The sequence below is a fragment of the Dermacentor andersoni genome, chromosome 10, assembly GCF_023375885.2.
Source record: "Dermacentor andersoni chromosome 10, qqDerAnde1_hic_scaffold, whole genome shotgun sequence".
Taxonomy (NCBI): domain Eukaryota; kingdom Metazoa; phylum Arthropoda; class Arachnida; order Ixodida; family Ixodidae; genus Dermacentor; species Dermacentor andersoni.
In genome coordinates, this window is record NC_092823.1 from 45033738 (window position 1) to 45050413 (window position 16676).

Below are 16676 nucleotides of genomic sequence, written 5' to 3' on the forward strand. Positions count from 1 at the left end.
GTGGTCAGATTGTTCTAGAGAAACTGGCCACCCTGTATACGCAATGCCTCATAACCTCGAGCGTACCGGAATCTTGGAAGAACGCTAACATAATCCTAATCCATAAGAAAGGGGACGCCAAAGACTTGAAAAATTATAGACCGATCAGCTTACTGTCCGTTGCCTACAAAGTATTTACTAAGGTAATCGCAAATAGAATCAGGAACACCTTAGACTTCTGTCAGCCAAAGGACCAGGCAGGATTCCGTAAAGGCTACTCAACAATAGACCATATTCACACTATCAATCAAGTGATAGAGAAATGTGCAGAATATAACCAACCCTTATATATAGCTTTCATTGATTACGAGAAAGCGTTTGATTCAGTCGAAACCTCAGCAGTCATGGAGGCATTACGGAATCAGGGTGTAGATGAGCCATATGTAAAAATACTGGAAGATATCTATAGCGGCTCCACAGCCACCGTAGTCCTCCACAAAGAAAGCAACAAAATCCCTATAAAGAAAGGCGTCAGATAGGGAGATACGATATCTCCAATGCTATTCACAGCATGTTTACAGGAGGTATTCAGAGGCCTGGAGTGGGAAGAATTGGGGATAAAAGTCGATGGAGAATACCTTAGCAACTTGCGATTCGCTGATGATATTGCCTTGCTTAGTAACTCAGGAGACCAATTGCAATGCATGCTCACTGACCTGGACAGGCAAAGCAGAAGGGTGGGTCTGAAAATTAATCTGCAGAAAACTAAAGTACTGTTTAACAGTCTCGGAAGAGAACAGCAGTTTACGATAGGTAGCGAAACACTGGAAGTGGTAAGGGAATACATCTACTTAGGGCAGGTAGTGACCACGGATCCGGATCATGAGACTGAAATAACCAGAAGAATAAGAATGGGTTGGGGTGCGTTTGGCAGGCATTCTCAAATCATGAACAGTAGGTTGCCACTATCCCTCAAAAGGAAAGTGTACAACAGCTGTGTGTTACCAGTACTCACATATGGGGCAGAAACCTGGAGGCTTACGAAAAGGGTTCTGCTGAAATTGAGAACGACGCAACGAGCTATGGAAAGAAGAATGATGGGTGTAACGTTAAGGGATAAGAAAAGAGCAGATTGGGTGAGGCAACAAACGCGGGTAAACGACATCTTAGTTGAAATCAAGAAAAAGAAATGGGCATGGGCCGGACATGTAATGAGGAGGGAAGATAACCGATGGTCACTAAGAGCTACGGACTGGATTCCAAGAGAAGGGAAGCGTAGCAGGGGGCGGCAGAGAGTTAGGTGGGCAGATGACATTAAGACGTTTGCAGGGACAACATGGCCACAATTAGTACATGACCGGGGTAGTTGGAGAAGTATGGGAGAGGCCTTTGCCCTGCAGTGGGCGTAACTAGGCTGATGATGATGATGATGAAGTTCCATTAATGTATAGTTTCTTTATTTCATTTATTAAGGACAAATGATTTCCCCTATGTTTTCCTTGGTGTCAGTGTTTGTTGGCTTCTTATGATATGATTATATATATAAATATATATATATATATATATATATATATATATATGTGTGTGTGTGTGTGTGTGTGTGTGTGTGTGTGTGTGTGTGTGTGTGTGTGTGTGTGTGTGTGTGTGTGTGTGTGTGTGTGTGTGTGTGTGTGTGTGTGTGTGTGTGTGTGTGTGTGTGTGTGTGTGTGTGTGTGTGTGTGTGTGTGTGTGTGTGTGTGTGTGTGTGTGTGTGTGTGTGTGTGTGTGTGTGTGTGTGTGTGTGTGTGTGTGTGTGTGTGTGTGTGTGTGTGTGTGTGTGTGTGTGTGTGTGTGTGTGTGTGTGTGTGTGTGTGTGTGTGTGTGTGTGTGTGTGTGTGTGTGTGTGTGTGTGTGTGTGTGTGTGTGTGTGTGTGTGTGTGTGTGTGTGTGTGTGTGTGTGTGTGTGTGTGTGTGTGTGTGTGTGTGTGTGTGTGTGTGTGTGTGTGTGTGTGTGTGTGTGTGTGTGTGTGTGTGTGTGTGTGTGTGTGTGTGTGTGTGTGTGTGTGTGTGTGTGTGTGTGTGTGTGTGTGTGTGTGTGTGTGTGTGTGTGTGTGTGTGTGTGTGTGTGTGTGTGTGTGTGTGTGTGTGTGTGTGTGTGTGTGTGTGTGTGTGTGTGTGTGTGTGTGTGTGTGTGTGTGTGTGTGTGTGTGTGTGTGTGTGTGTGTGTGTGTGTGTGTGTGTGTGTGTGTGTGTGTGTGTGTGTGTGTGTGTGTGTGTGTGTGTGTGTGTGTGTGTGTGTGTGTGTGTGTGTGTGTGTGTGTGTGTGTGTGTGTGTGTGTGTGTGTGTGTGTGTGTGTGTGTGTGTGTGTGTGTGTGTGTGTGTGTGTGTGTGTGTGTGTGTGTGTGTGTGTGTGTGTGTGTGTGTGTGTGTGTGTGTGTGTGTGTGTGTGTGTGTGTGTGTGTGTGTGTGTGTGTGTGTGTGTGTGTGTGTGTGTGTGTGTGTGTGTGTGTGTGTGTGTGTGTGTGTGTGTGTGTGTGTGTGTGTGTGTGTGTGTGTGTGTGTGTGTGTGTGTGTGTGTGTGTGTGTGTGTGTGTGTGTGTGTCCTAAAATACGTCTATTTGTGTTACCTGTAAGTGCCAGTTCCTGTATATCGCAACATAGGGTTAAAGTATCAGTAAATGGAGGAACAATCAGTAAGCGAGCGACTGAATGAATGAATGAATGAATGAGTGAATGAATGAATGGCGACATGGCCACGTCTGTACGAAAGTATGGGCATACCTTACATGAGAACACGTAGCCGTGTCACTGTGATTTGCACGGTAAAGACCCAGATATAAGCTGGAGAGAAGTTCGGGTCTCTTGGGTGACGAACGGCATGCAAAAACGGCCTCAGCGGTTCCCGGGCGATAATGACCGAGCATGAAGTCATGGTCATCATGATTGTTGCTAAAGCCATGGTGTCATCATCGTAGCTAACACCACGGTGACATCAATACTGCGCCTGGAGTGTCCATGTAACTGCCATCGCAATAAAAAGTGTTGGCAGTATCGCCCCAAAGTGTGCAGTACTGGCTGCGATAGGAAGGTTTATCATTGCGCTTCAACACCGAACGATGCGCTGTGTTCTAACTATACGCCAGCACGGCATATTGGCGGGACGCAGTAGCAAGGCAATTCTTACTGGTCAAAACGAATAGCGCCCTGGCGGATATCAGGCGCCACACAAAATGGGCGGGATCAAGAGCGTCACTAGAGGTACTGCAGGAAACGCACGCAGGCGAGTCATGCATGCAGCACCAGAGGGACAGCCGACGGTGCCGATCGCGTGAATGGGCCTCAAACGGCCGTATAATTTGCTGTAATCGCAATAATAAACCTTCGTGTATCTGATGCATGCAATTACAAAACCAAAGGTCAACATAAATTAAACCCTTAACATCCCCTTTAGGACATACGATGCCTTGTTGAATAACACCGGACCAAGTAATTCGCAGGTAGAACTTAACATAAAATTCTGAGCTTTCCCAGTGTCAAGACGCAGGTACAAAAAAATCCTATTCAGGATTGTGTGCCATTTGAAGTGCGCAAGCGTACCACAGTTGATGCTGACTTCCGATTGTCATATTCTGTTTTCGTACAACCTATGACCTCCTGGGATAAAAAAGAATTGGTAGCCTGTATCAGAGACGCCAATGATAATTATACGAAACTTCTCGCATGTGCTGCAGAAAGTATATGGACACTAGCGTATAGGTATGACGTACGCCAGTTGCATTTATCTACACATTAGAATGATTACATGCCTAAGTTATATTACAGCCCGTGGTGACTGTTACAGTCTAATTCTTCAATCTTGCCGGCGCCCTATTCATAGCAGCCCGTTCGCTTTGTAGAGAGACTTTGGGCACTAGCGTAAAAATCATGCGGATCCCACGTTTTGTGGCAATCGATGCAAGCGAAGCGTTCTATGCTCTTTGTTTTGATTGGCAAAAATTAGCGGCGATGTTGACAGCGAATGTTTAATTTCTTCAGCGTTGAGTGCGTGTTAAACGTTACCCTGCGTACACCACTGCTGTTTGGCGGCGCAGGGCATAGAACTCACAGCGAGAAGTCCTTGCTTGAGCCTTTAGTTTTGCGCCGTTGTCGATAAAACCTCCGAGAAGATTAGCGCTGTCATTGCCTCACACGGTACTTCGCATCGTCGTAAAAATGATAAACTTTAATTGAATTAGGGGGCTGTGAACGCCAAAACATCAGTCAGATTATCAGGCATGCCGTGGTGAGCGAACGCGTGATAACGATCGACGACATAGCAACAAAGCTACCGCAGCGGGCACAGAAGCGTTGATCTTAAGTGCGGCCGCTTCCGTTGTGCCGTCTAGACCTTATGGCGCTTTAACGTGGCTTTGTGTCTGCACGCCCTGCATCAGTTACCCGCTTAGCAACATTGCACGGTGTTTACTTTTCAGAAATAGTAGAAGCGTACCGTAATATACCTCAAACGTAAAGTTATCCAATTGCACGCAAATGCTGTCCTGTCTGGCAGCAGCATCTCGTTGCCACCTCACGTCTCGTTTTCTCGCTCCTGCTTTCTGCCATGAATGAAATGTGCGAGATTACGTCGGTTCTACCCATTCTCTGCCTAATTTCCCTACCTCCTGTCTAACATTCTAGCTGCCTCCCCTCTCCACTGTTGTACGTTAATACACAGTTAAGCGCTGCAGCTCTTGGAATGCTTCTGCGAGGGTCACGGATTATAACAGCCGTCAAGAGGACATTGTAGCGACACCCAGGGGGCTTCAGAGGGCACTGCGCCACACGCGATGGAACCGTACAAAGAAGCTTCTCCCGTCGCCTTTCCTGTCTGGCACACTCCTACCATGTATATGTAGAAACAGAACTACTTGTTGGCCTAGTTGTTGCTTGCTAAAAGACATGTTTTTTGCCGCAATTTAACACTCACAAAAGGAAGACACATGATCTGAACTAACTACCGACAGCGGCGGCGGTGGCAGCAACAGAAGCAGCAGCGCAAAAGTCTAAGGAAGAGGTGAAGAAAGCTTTGCTTTAAGAAGGTCCCCGGTACTAGTGGCGCCAGAGACAGCGCTTTGCTACTCGACGTGGCCACATTCGCAGATGTTGGGGTCCCGGCGCTTGCCTCAATCTCACGCGCTTGTGCTACCGATGAAGACAGACACCTTCTACCATGCTCAGAGGTATCGGATATCCCTCTATAGCACTACTCGAGACTCGTCGCATCATTCTATAGGCCCCAAGTGCCAAACGAAGGGAGGCCATAGCCAAACACGCGCGAAATTTCGCCATGAAATTGCACATTTCTAGGCTCCATAAATCCTGATGAGCACAAGCTTGAGTTTTACCAGGTATATTTACTATGGCCTAGCGAGCTCTCTCAAACGCGGCCCTTCCTGTTCGGATGGAAAAAGGCACTGCTCATGTAAGCCCCTTTGCACGCCGCGCGAGAGGCTAAATTTAGCTCCAATTTGTGTCGTGCCTCGCGCGACAACAGTACCACAAAGCTAATCGCTCCTTTTCTATATAAGCATTACCGATGCCAAGGACATGACAGCTATTCACGCACTACAAAGCTTACATGCTGAACATCTGATGCTGCTAGTACGGATCCTACGGTGTAATCTCGCAGTCGTGATTGCGCCCTATTTGTGGTCAAAGGTAATGGGCGCGAATTGGCACCCATCTCATTCGAGACGAATGTCATCATTCCATTGGCCTGAGTCTCCTCACGCCATTGAAACGCAGGGGCGCCATAAGCGAGAAAGCGTGAAATTTCTGCGTGAGATTGCAGGCCTGTGTGCCCTATAAATCCAGATAAGCAAAGGCTCGAGTTTGGTAGATTATGACTACTATGGCTGCTATAGCTCTCTCAAGCCCGCCCACTGCCAATCAGATTTACAAATCAACTGAATAGGTATGCCTCTCTGAACTCTGCGCGAGAGGCTAAATTTAACTCTCATTGAGTAACGTGTTGCGCGACAACGGAGCCGGCTGTGCACCCGACACATATATGATCGAGTAAAGCTTTTTTTTTTTGCACACACACTACGATACCAAGGCAAGTTGCAAACATGGAGGCTATATTAGCATAGCATTCAGTGCACGCAGTTTTAGCAAGTGCCTCTTAGACCGACCTTTGAGCCATTTCCTGCCAATTATTCGGGAGGGCAGTCTTAAAGCAGATAGCACAGTTTAACGAAAAATAGCAAGTCCCTACATACCTTACTGTTCCAGATGCCATAAAATTGGCAATACACGACGACTATATTTCAGTGGTTAAACAGAAATACCATATTCAGAGGAAAGGCTAATCAACAGTTTTTAGCCAAGCTCTAATATTCTAAACAGACCAAGTGCCATGAGACTTCGTCATTCTAAATGCGCACAACAATTGCAGTGCTACCACGCTTTGAATATTTCTACACATTTGGAAGTTCTACGACGCATTCTGCAATATGATATTCCGTGCGTTCACGAAATGCAGATGTACGTGCGATTTAGGATTCAATTTTATTTACCGAAATTCATAAGAAGAAATGCTGGAAGAGTTGGATGCACGCTACATTTTTCCATTTTAAATTAAAAGCAACGCGTTTATCCAGTAATAATTTTTCTTGGGGCCGAATGCAGGAGCGCTAAAACTAGACCTATTGATAACGATTGCAGTAGCCTGCCGTCAGACATGACGTGCGTTTGTCGGACAGGCTAAGTTCAAATGCTCTCGCTGCAGCTCACGGAAAGAAGACGAAACATTATATGCCCTTTTAACAGGGTAGGGAGGGACCTCTGGCACAGAAGCGTCAGGTGACCTGTAGCTGTGCACATAAGGTCAGGTTAGATCGATATATTAGCACGTTCACCAGCTCGAATAGATGATGTTAGGCGGAACAGGACAATGGCAGCTTCGCACCGATCATCTGTCGCCGTCCCACACCGTGCCAACGCTTGCATGCCACGTCCCCGGGTCACTATACTCCAGAATGTTTAAAGCGAATAGAGTTACTTGGTTTTTTTGCCGGTTTGCTTTGTCTTTGGTCGCCTGTCAGAAGGAAGACGACGGCTTCATAATTATGGGTAAATTAGTGCAAATTAATGATCGTAATAATACACAAAATGTAATACAGAGTGGCTGGCGTATGAATAAACTGGTGCTAGTAGCGCCCGTCCTTGTCCACTTTGTTGTTTTGTGTCCGTGTACTAATTGGCGCCAAACCGCCATAATTATAATTCACGGCCAACTAGTCCGGCAGTCAGTCCTCCTGAAAGACGACTACGCAAAGGATGCGCTTGCGCTCGCACTGCGGGTTGAGCTCGTTGCCGAACGCGAACTACTGTAGCTCTTTAAAATGCTCTGCAGTCTTCCCATGCCAGAGATGTGCAGGTTATGGACGCTGTTCTCTGCGCAAATACGCAATGAAACAAGAAACTCAGCCTAAATATTCGTTACCACAGGAGATGTATGTCGTCAAGTTCACCATGCCTTGAGCAAAGCGAAAAGCTTTCCTGAATCGTTCTATTATTTGTGTATATTTAACCCCATTATTGATAGTTTTTGTACAAACTTTCGCGTGATGTACACCTTTTATTTCGGTGAAAAGTCACGGAACTAGCTGTTTATTGGGCGAACCTGTGCCCAGCGAGACAAGTAGGGCAACGACAGTGGCAAGCACACTCGTCGATCGTCGAAATCTGGCCTAGGATCTCAAGTGGATGTTTTGTTGTGGACATTTTATTTTATCTAATAAAGATTTCATTAAAGAACAAAATACATTCGCGACACCTGTGTTGCCCTTATTGCTTCGACAAGCTCAATCGATTCCTGTCCTGTTGCACGTATGAGGAGATCCGCTTGTCAGAGTCGGTTTTATTCATCTTAGCAGTTCCGAAGTGCACGAAGTTGCAGTTATGTTCCACGTTAATTGTTAAGTCAATCACAATGTTTTTATATTGCCGTGAGCGTGCGGAGGTTGTCTGTCTTTCACAAGGATTGTGTATTAAGGGCAAACCAAAAGTGGGACACGGGCCCGTTTTCTGTATCGAATATCTGCAGTGAGAGATATTGCCAATCGTGCCTCATTATTGACGATTTCTCTCCAGGACACCTCTAAGAAAAATCGCAATTTATCCAGCAAGGCGAAGCATCCATTACGGTAAAAAATTAGCAGGCAGCCGTACCAAGGAAAAATGGCACTTTTATTTATTTGATTTATTTATATGGTACTGCAGACCCCATGTGGTGCAAGAAGAAAGGGCAAATCTAAAATTTACAATATTCGGAACGCCAAGAAACAGTAGCGCAAATCACTAAGGTAAAGGAGGGGGGGAAGAGATACAGAGGGAAGGCAGGGAGGTTAACCAGATGTCAGTCTCCTGTTCGCTACCCTACACTGGGGATGAGAGATACGGGTTAGAAAGATGACAGATCACTAAAAGCAGAGAGACAGAGCATAGAGAATATGAATAGCAGAAAACAATAGAACGATGGAAAACGGCATATCTGGAGTTTTCATTTTTAAACACTTCTTCTGGCAATGAATTCGGTTCCATGATTGTTCGCGGGAAATAATATTTATTCGTACGTCAAAAATAGGGAGTTAAGGTGTATTTATATTTGTAGTGGGTTTTCAGTGTAACTGAGTGCATGACGCAAGGGTTTGAAGAGATTCCGAATTTCCTATGGAGGAGGAGTATATTTTAATGAAGGGAAAGGAGGAGAGGTCGGCCTGGAGAGCGGGTCTCTAGCCTGCTACTCCTCACTAGGGAAAGGGGAAGTGGGAAATACAGGGAAAGGTAGGTGGCGGGTGATTATGTTGTGGTACAATGAGATACCATATACACGTTGTCCTATATGCGGATGCGCACTGTAGACGCAATACACCTAAGAGCAATCTTGTCCGTACAAAAAGTAATCTTGTCACAAAAAGTTATTGCGCAAACACATTTCGCACTAACTGCGCGTCTCATAGCTTCTAGAGGCGATCGTCTAAACCAGTCTCACTTAAAAAGTTCAAAAGTGATGTTATGGCACGTTGGGCACAGTGAACACTCCTCCACACGCCCAAAAGCTTTTCTTCTGAAAAGGGGTGGGAGTCCAACCTGTCAACTGTAGATTTGAGTGTTCTTCTTTCGGCCGCATATTGAGGGCACACGCAAAGTAGGTGAGCTATTGTCTCGAGAGTGTGACAGACGCTACATTCAGGATCCCGTGTTTGTCCAGTCTTGTGAAGGTATCGGTTGGTGTATGCCCCAGCCAGCCGTAATCGATGAATGAGTGTTTCCTGGCTTCTCCGCAACCAAAGTGGAAGCCGAAGTTGTAATCCAGCGTCAATTCTATGGAGGCGCTCTTGTCGATGTTCGGGGTTGTCCCAATGTCGCACCATAGAAGCTTCAAGGGAGGTATGGAGCAAGGCGGTAATGTCATACCGTGAAAAAATGAATCTTTATAATAGTTCCGTCAGTGTGCGCCTTTTTTGCTTCTGCGTCAGCCTGTTCGTTTCCAGCTATTCCACAATGGCCAGCAATCCACTGCAGCACGATGGTATGCCCGGAATGAGACGCCTCAGCAAGCAGAGACATGATGTCATAAACCAGAGGACTATATGCGGTTCTGTCATTCATAATTGCTCATGAGTTGCAGTGCTGGTTTTGAGTCACAGAACACTGTCCACTTCTCGAGACTCTGTTGCAGTATGCAGCGAACTGCTTCTCGAACGCCGGTCAATTCAGCTGTTGTTGAAGACGTCCTGTGTCCTATCTTGAACCGTTGTGCGATCCCCTTTCCTGGCACCACGTAGGCCGCTGCGGAAGAGGTCTGTGTCACAGAACCATCTGTAAAAACATGTTAGTAATATCTATACATGTAAGCAATGTATGATAGCGCGAAATGCTTCAGCCCAGCAAGCGGCATCTTCGACTTCTTCGTTATTCCAGGGATTGAGAGTCTCACCGTTGGCTTTGCCATCGTCCAGAGTGGAGCACTGAATGCAGAAAGCTTAATGGAGAAATGTGTCGTCTTCGGTGGAGCGGCTGAATTTTATTAGCTACCATTATTGCAGATGGTGAGTCAGTATTTCAATATTTGTTGTAAATGAAACGCACTTCAAGTCTGTGCACTTTTTTCCACTTTTAAAATATCTTTTTTGGTGTGTGGATTTCACACTATTTATGCATATTCGAGTTTCGTCCTACTGAGAGACATCTAGGCCAATTTCTTAACGCTGCTTGGTGTTCCCTTAAGTTTATGCCTCAACAGGCCTAGTTTTCGTTTCGCAGATGACGATATAATTAACGGGCTCAGCCCACCTAAGCAGCGAATTAACCATAACACCTAAGTACTTGTAACATGTAACATCAGAAATAGGCCTGTTATCAAAGGAGTGGTCAAACTTCAGTGTCATTTTCTTTCTTGTTTCGGCCGTATCAACTTGGAAACATTCGCTTGTAAGTTAACAGGCATAGTGTCAGCACACAAAGAAAACATGAACACTCGATGGTTGCAGACACTCGCTGCAGAAATGCTTGCGTGAGCAAGCGCGGCAGCAGCAGCGAGTGAAGTGACCTTCGAGCTGTCTATCACTTCAACGCAAAGTGAGCGCCGGGAACACACAGCACACAGAAAGCTACGAGCCGTCAACGCACCTAGACTCTGTCCCCGACGCAGATCGCTCTCAAGGTACGGCCGCGTGACCGTGCACACCCGCCACATACGCAGTTGCAGCTGGAGTTCCGCTTTCCCTCGCCGATACAGCGTAGGGCACACGGCGACGGCGTTGTCACCCTTGGAGTTTATAGGGAGCATCACGGCGACGGCGACGCTGACGGTAGGAAAAGCGACACGCCTGCGCGGTACACGCAGCACAGCCACTGCGTAAGCTGGAGGGGCGACTCCATAGAAGCTCCATTTTCGGCACCACGGACTACCGGGTCTTTCATGAGAAAGATTGGAATTGTCCGCCCGCCGTCGACGGGAAGCTGCGGCTTGCGCTGTGGTTTGTCCTGCTCTGTGCACAGCGGCCTGCTGAGCGCGAGGTTGCCTGATTGCAGCCGGGCGCTTAGCTCTACGATTCTTTACTTCAACAGCGCCATAACGTGTACTGAAGAGTAAACACAGATACCAAGACTACGTTGCGCACATATCACATCCTTTGACCCGTGCCAAGGAACATCCCTGTTGATGATGATAATAATGGTGGTTCATTGGCATCCCTTTGGAAATAGGGTGGTGACAAATAGCCACCTAGCCTGCTTGAGGTAACGAGGTGCAGCTACCCATAGCATGCAACTGATATATGCAACTGCTACATGTCGGGACACCGGGTGCAATGCAACGCAACTGCCATGCAAGGTTTGTACGTATTGAGCCTACGCGGCGCGCATCTCACAACGCCTGTCAAATTTTACGATACGATGGTAATGATGATGATGAGAATTTAATTGCATTCTCTTTGAAGCAGTACGGTGAAAAACAGCGACCAATCTTACTTGAAGTTATGAGGTATGCCATATATTATTTTCATTACAACAATATGGATGCATCTTAATAATCTTCTTTTTCTTTCCAAGACTTCATTATCTACTTTGTGCCGTTGCCTTTGCAAATGCTACATGGCATGCCACCTGGTGTAATAATACGCAACTGTACCGCAAAGGATGCACGTATAGACACTGCACGGCGCGTATCTCACATCGCAAGGCAAGTGGCACAATACGACGGTAATGATGATTTACTGGCCTCCCATTTGAAACGCGGCGGTGACATAGTAACCTAACCAGGTTGATTTATTTAGGTACATAATATATTTCCCGCATTCTTGTATATATCTCCGTAATTTTTTTCTTCCATGGACTTCCTTAACTTACTTGTAGTGCTACCTGTTTACTGCTACAAGCATTTTACTCGGCGTAATAATGTGCAACTGCAATGCAAATGTGCATGCATCGACGCTACGTGGCGTGCATGCAACATCGCGTGTCTTCTCGCGCACTCGGACGCATTTATTGGACACATTTCCGCGGAATTCCAGCAAGCGCTGACGTCGGCTCAGTCGTTTGCACATGGGGACACGACTAAGCCAACTGAGCCTGATGGCTGTTTTGTAGATTGTAGGGATGCCTTGTTCTTCTGGGACATTCTCCAAAGAACACCTAAAAAGGCTAAGTTCCACACCATACAGAATTTGTTTCCTACTTTCTAGATATCCGTGTGACCCACCATATGACATGTTTATGACGTAGTAGAAAGCGCGCCCTTTTTTTCAGGAATCGCTCTCTACGTTCGTAGTGCGTACGCTGAACAAGACTCTGCGCCGGACTGGATGCCTTTACGGGACGTTTGCATGGGCTTGTACCCGTGCCACACTCGGCCTGGATTTCGAAAAGGCCTTTCATAACACCGTGCACTCACCCATCTTGAAGGCGATCACAGATCTCGGTCAAGGGCGTCGTTTCTAAGACTTTCTATGACTATGTCCGCTCCTTCCTCCCCCGGCGCAAGGCCGTCCTACGCGCAGCAGACCTTGTGTCGGAAGCAGTCGAGCTCGGACGCGGGACACCCCCAGGGAACAGTATTTTCGCCGACGTTTTTCGATTTTTCGATCTCGTGATGATCGGGCTCTCCGAACGACTCTCCAAGATCGATGGGCTAAACCAGACCATAACAATCTAGCGCTCTGTAGGGTCAAATGGCTTCATCGAATCTGCCCTGCAAGAGGCCGTTGAAGCCGCTGAGTCCAACCTCGATTACACTGGTCTCAAGTGCTCGCCCACCAAGTCGGAACTGTTGCTGAACTGTTGCTGCCAATTCCAGAGGGTGGAAACCCCCGGCCGAACGCAACACCAACCTCTACACCCTGGAAGGCCATACCGTTTCCAAGGTAAACTCCATCAGGGTCCTGGGCACAATAATCGACTCCCACGGAGCCAACACCCAAACGATGCAGAAGCTCAAGACGAAGATGGAGAACGCCATACAACTCGTACGCAGAGTGGCTAACTGTCACCACTGCCTCGAATGAGACAACCTACTACGTCTCGTACACGCGTTTGGTCTGTGCCACTTTGCCTACCTCAATGCCATGTACAATTGGCCACGCGCTGAGCGCAACAAACTAAACGCCCTCATTCGAAAGGTAGTGAAGCGGGCCCTCTGCCTTCCGATCTCCACTTCCACGCAGAATCTCCCTGAGCTTGGTCTGCACAACACGCTAGAAGACATCGCCGAGGCTCAGGAGTGAACGCAGGTTTCCGACTGACGACCACCAAGGCGGGTCATCACATTCTGCGCCTGCTCAGCCTCTTCTTTTCGACGACTATTATTCCACCGAAGTTGACGCCGGTTCCTCCCGAGATCCAAGACCTCATCACGATCGCTCCTATTCAGCGAAACGTGCATATTGACCACACCAAAGGCAGGTGCCTTGCCCGGGTGACCGCCCTTCTTCAGAGCATAGACATGAAAGCGGATGACGTCAAGTTCATACACGCCGCCGCCTACCGCAAAAACCAAACCTTCCCCGCGGCCGCCATCTCATCCACGCAGCCGACCCTTAACTCAGCCACGATCTTCACCCGAGACCCTGAGGTGGCGGAGCAAGTAGCCAAGGCAAACGGGAAGTGATCTGCAGCGACTCCAGACCGGCCATCAAAGCCTTCGAACATGGCGTCGTCTCCAACCAGGCGTTACGCATCCTCCGTAGCTAGAATCCGAGCACCCTCAAGCACAACACTGTCCTCTGGTTCCCCGCACATTTCGGTCGGGTACCGGGCGCCCCACCCAAGCTCAATGAGAACGCCGACGACGCAGCGTGTGCGCATACCGATCGCGCCGTCGTCGGGCAACCCCATCTCGTCGAGCTAGAGGACAACCGGGACGTTCTCATCCCGTACAACGAAACCACGACCACGCCCCAAACTTAACAGGCCGCAGGCGCTAAGACGGCTCTTACTACAGACGCACATGCACCCAAACCCCACCAAATTACACGATTTCTAACCCAACGCGTAGCCCAGCGACATGTGCCCCTCATGCAGAGATACGGCGACACTCTCACACATGCTCTGGGAGTGTAGAAACGCTACCTCGGACAAGTGGGAGAAGTTCCTCAGAAGCTCGCTACTTGCCGACCAGCAGGCCCGCGAGACGGCCGCCAGGTACTCCCTGTCGGTCCCAACGTGGGAGACGCCTGCTACGCGCTAAGCGCCTCCTGCAGGACCACAATAAAATTGTCCAGCCTAGTCACCTTAAACTTCTGAAGCGCTTTGTTTTTCTTATTTTGCCGAAGACTTTGCTGCCATGTAATAAAGAAAAAAAGCTGGCGTAGCTCAGTGGTAGAGAAGCTGAATCCCATGCAACGAGGCCGAGTTCAATCCCGGTGGGAACTGTTTTTTTTTTTCATTCCCGACGATAGCTGTTACGGACACCGGTGGCAGCAGCGGACACCATCGTCAACCGAAACGGCTACTGGGATGGGACCATAAGACCTTACGCTGTAAAAATCTGCATGGCGTGTCCGTATAAAGTTGCAGTAAAGGAATGTCTCACGACCCGACTTAGGCAGTTCCTCGAGCCCCTCTAGAAAGCAGTATAGACCTCACACCCGTTAACATGCGACCGGGTGGCCAGAGATGCCATACGAATTTCCCACTGAAACGCCGGCGTTGTAATCGAGAACACGCATCGGACGCGCCGCTGCTGAGGGCGTGTTAGAGCCACGCCCGCAAGGAATTCACCGGGTCGTCTTCGCAGTGGCGATTCCAGCAAGATATCAGAACCGTGCCGGCTGGCGCATGGCGACGAGTGGTGTTATCGGTGTTATTGCCCAAGTAGCGCAGCCCTACCAGCACCTCGTTTGCCACTGCGGAGGAAAACTGTGCGCGACGCCCTAACACAAGATAAGCGCTCTGTGATAACTGCAGCTGACTTCAGAATTTCTTTCCAGCGTTAGACAAACGCCTCCTGAGCAGCGGCGCGTAATCTAACGGAGGTGCGCCATTGTAAATCGCTCATGGTTTCTCTGGCCGCGCTTTCGAGCGTCATTATGAGCAATTGTGAGGTGTACGCAGAAGACATGGCAACGCCATGAATGCCGGTACGAACTCGTGCAATGACACAACTACATATATCGGCTTTGTGGGCGGCGAGACGAAGTGACAAACAAACACCGGCCGGCGATTCGGCCCCAAATTTGAAATTCCCAGGGACGACCAAGCAAGCTAAGCTGAACGATTACATGTCCAGAAAGAATGGCGATGGCACAACGCCACAATGCACTCGCATAAGGTACAGAATACTAACCTATAGCAAGGAAGCGTGCCATATAGCAAAGCAGGCGCACGGGCGGGCGGTGGATCAGTAATTCACAGATGAACAGCATTCTGACACAGCAAAGGATTTAAGTTCATTCGAACTTACCTCGCAATTCTTCGACAGGAGCCGGAGAATCCACAACGCTCCACGGCTGGACCTTGCATCGCCGCAAAACGCGGGAAATGACGAAGCCGCCGCTGCTCGCCCATCTGAAGCCAAACAGAAAGTAGGCCTGTGTGTGCCTGGACGTGATCTTCCGCGTGGTGGCGTCATCGCGCAAGTTCTGAGCCAAAAGTTAGTTCGACTGAAGTTTTAATGCTGCATTAGCTAAACGGACATAGGCCTCCTGGTAATCGTAGAAAATAATGGTACTCACCACATCAGTCACACTAAACGTTACCTCTAACGTTACCAAAATAAGATTCGGTTGTGAAACGGGTTCGGAGCCGTTGAAGACGGTTACAGGACGTGGTGGCTACGGCGTTCGTGCGGCTGCGGCCCCGTAGGATGTTGCAGCAATTTAACGGCTTTTTGTAACAGTGTGTCTATGTCACCGTCGAACACTACACTTTTCCTAGGTAACCCTCGCTTACAACACGGTGGTACAAGAAACAACACAGATCCCACTGGTAAAGATGGCTTAGGTGTCTTTCATTTCCTGCTTGCGCCACGCTTTCCCCCTCATCTTTCATTGTGCTCGTTAGCTTGGTTACGAGGTACGACGCCGACGCTCACCGCAGGAACGGACGCCTAAGATCTACACTCTGAAAGTTTGTTACCTGATTCACACTTTTTCTGGTGTGTTCTTCAACGTGACAATAGATACAGGGTGTGCCAACTATCATGCACCAAAATTTCACGTAGCTCGACAGAACCAAGGTTATGCCGTTTGCCGTCACTTGGAGACACTCAGACTATCGTTCGTATTCTCCCTAATTACGTAATTAGCCTTAATTATTTAATCAACTTTAGAAATATTATAAATAGATGGAATGTGTCAATTAAAAAATTCTAGAACATGAAAAACTCCCGATACAACTTTCTGTTGCTCAATACGTGCTCCTTAAGAGTTTTTCCGAGCGTGGTAGAAGCATGCGAATACACGCAATGTGCCTCGAGCGGCCAGTTGCACGGCACACAGAAAATAGCCTGAGTATCTTCAAGCGACGGAAAACAACATTACTTTAGTTCTGTCCAGCGACGTGGCCATTTGCATATTTACACAGAAACATAATTACTCATGTTTTAAAACAAACTTACAATAACTGCGCGACTGATTCCACTGATGTCCTACATAGCAGAGAACGAGCAAACAGCTAAAAAGAACAATAATGCATCCGGCATTGCAGTCTAGCGAATGGTATATGCTTGCAG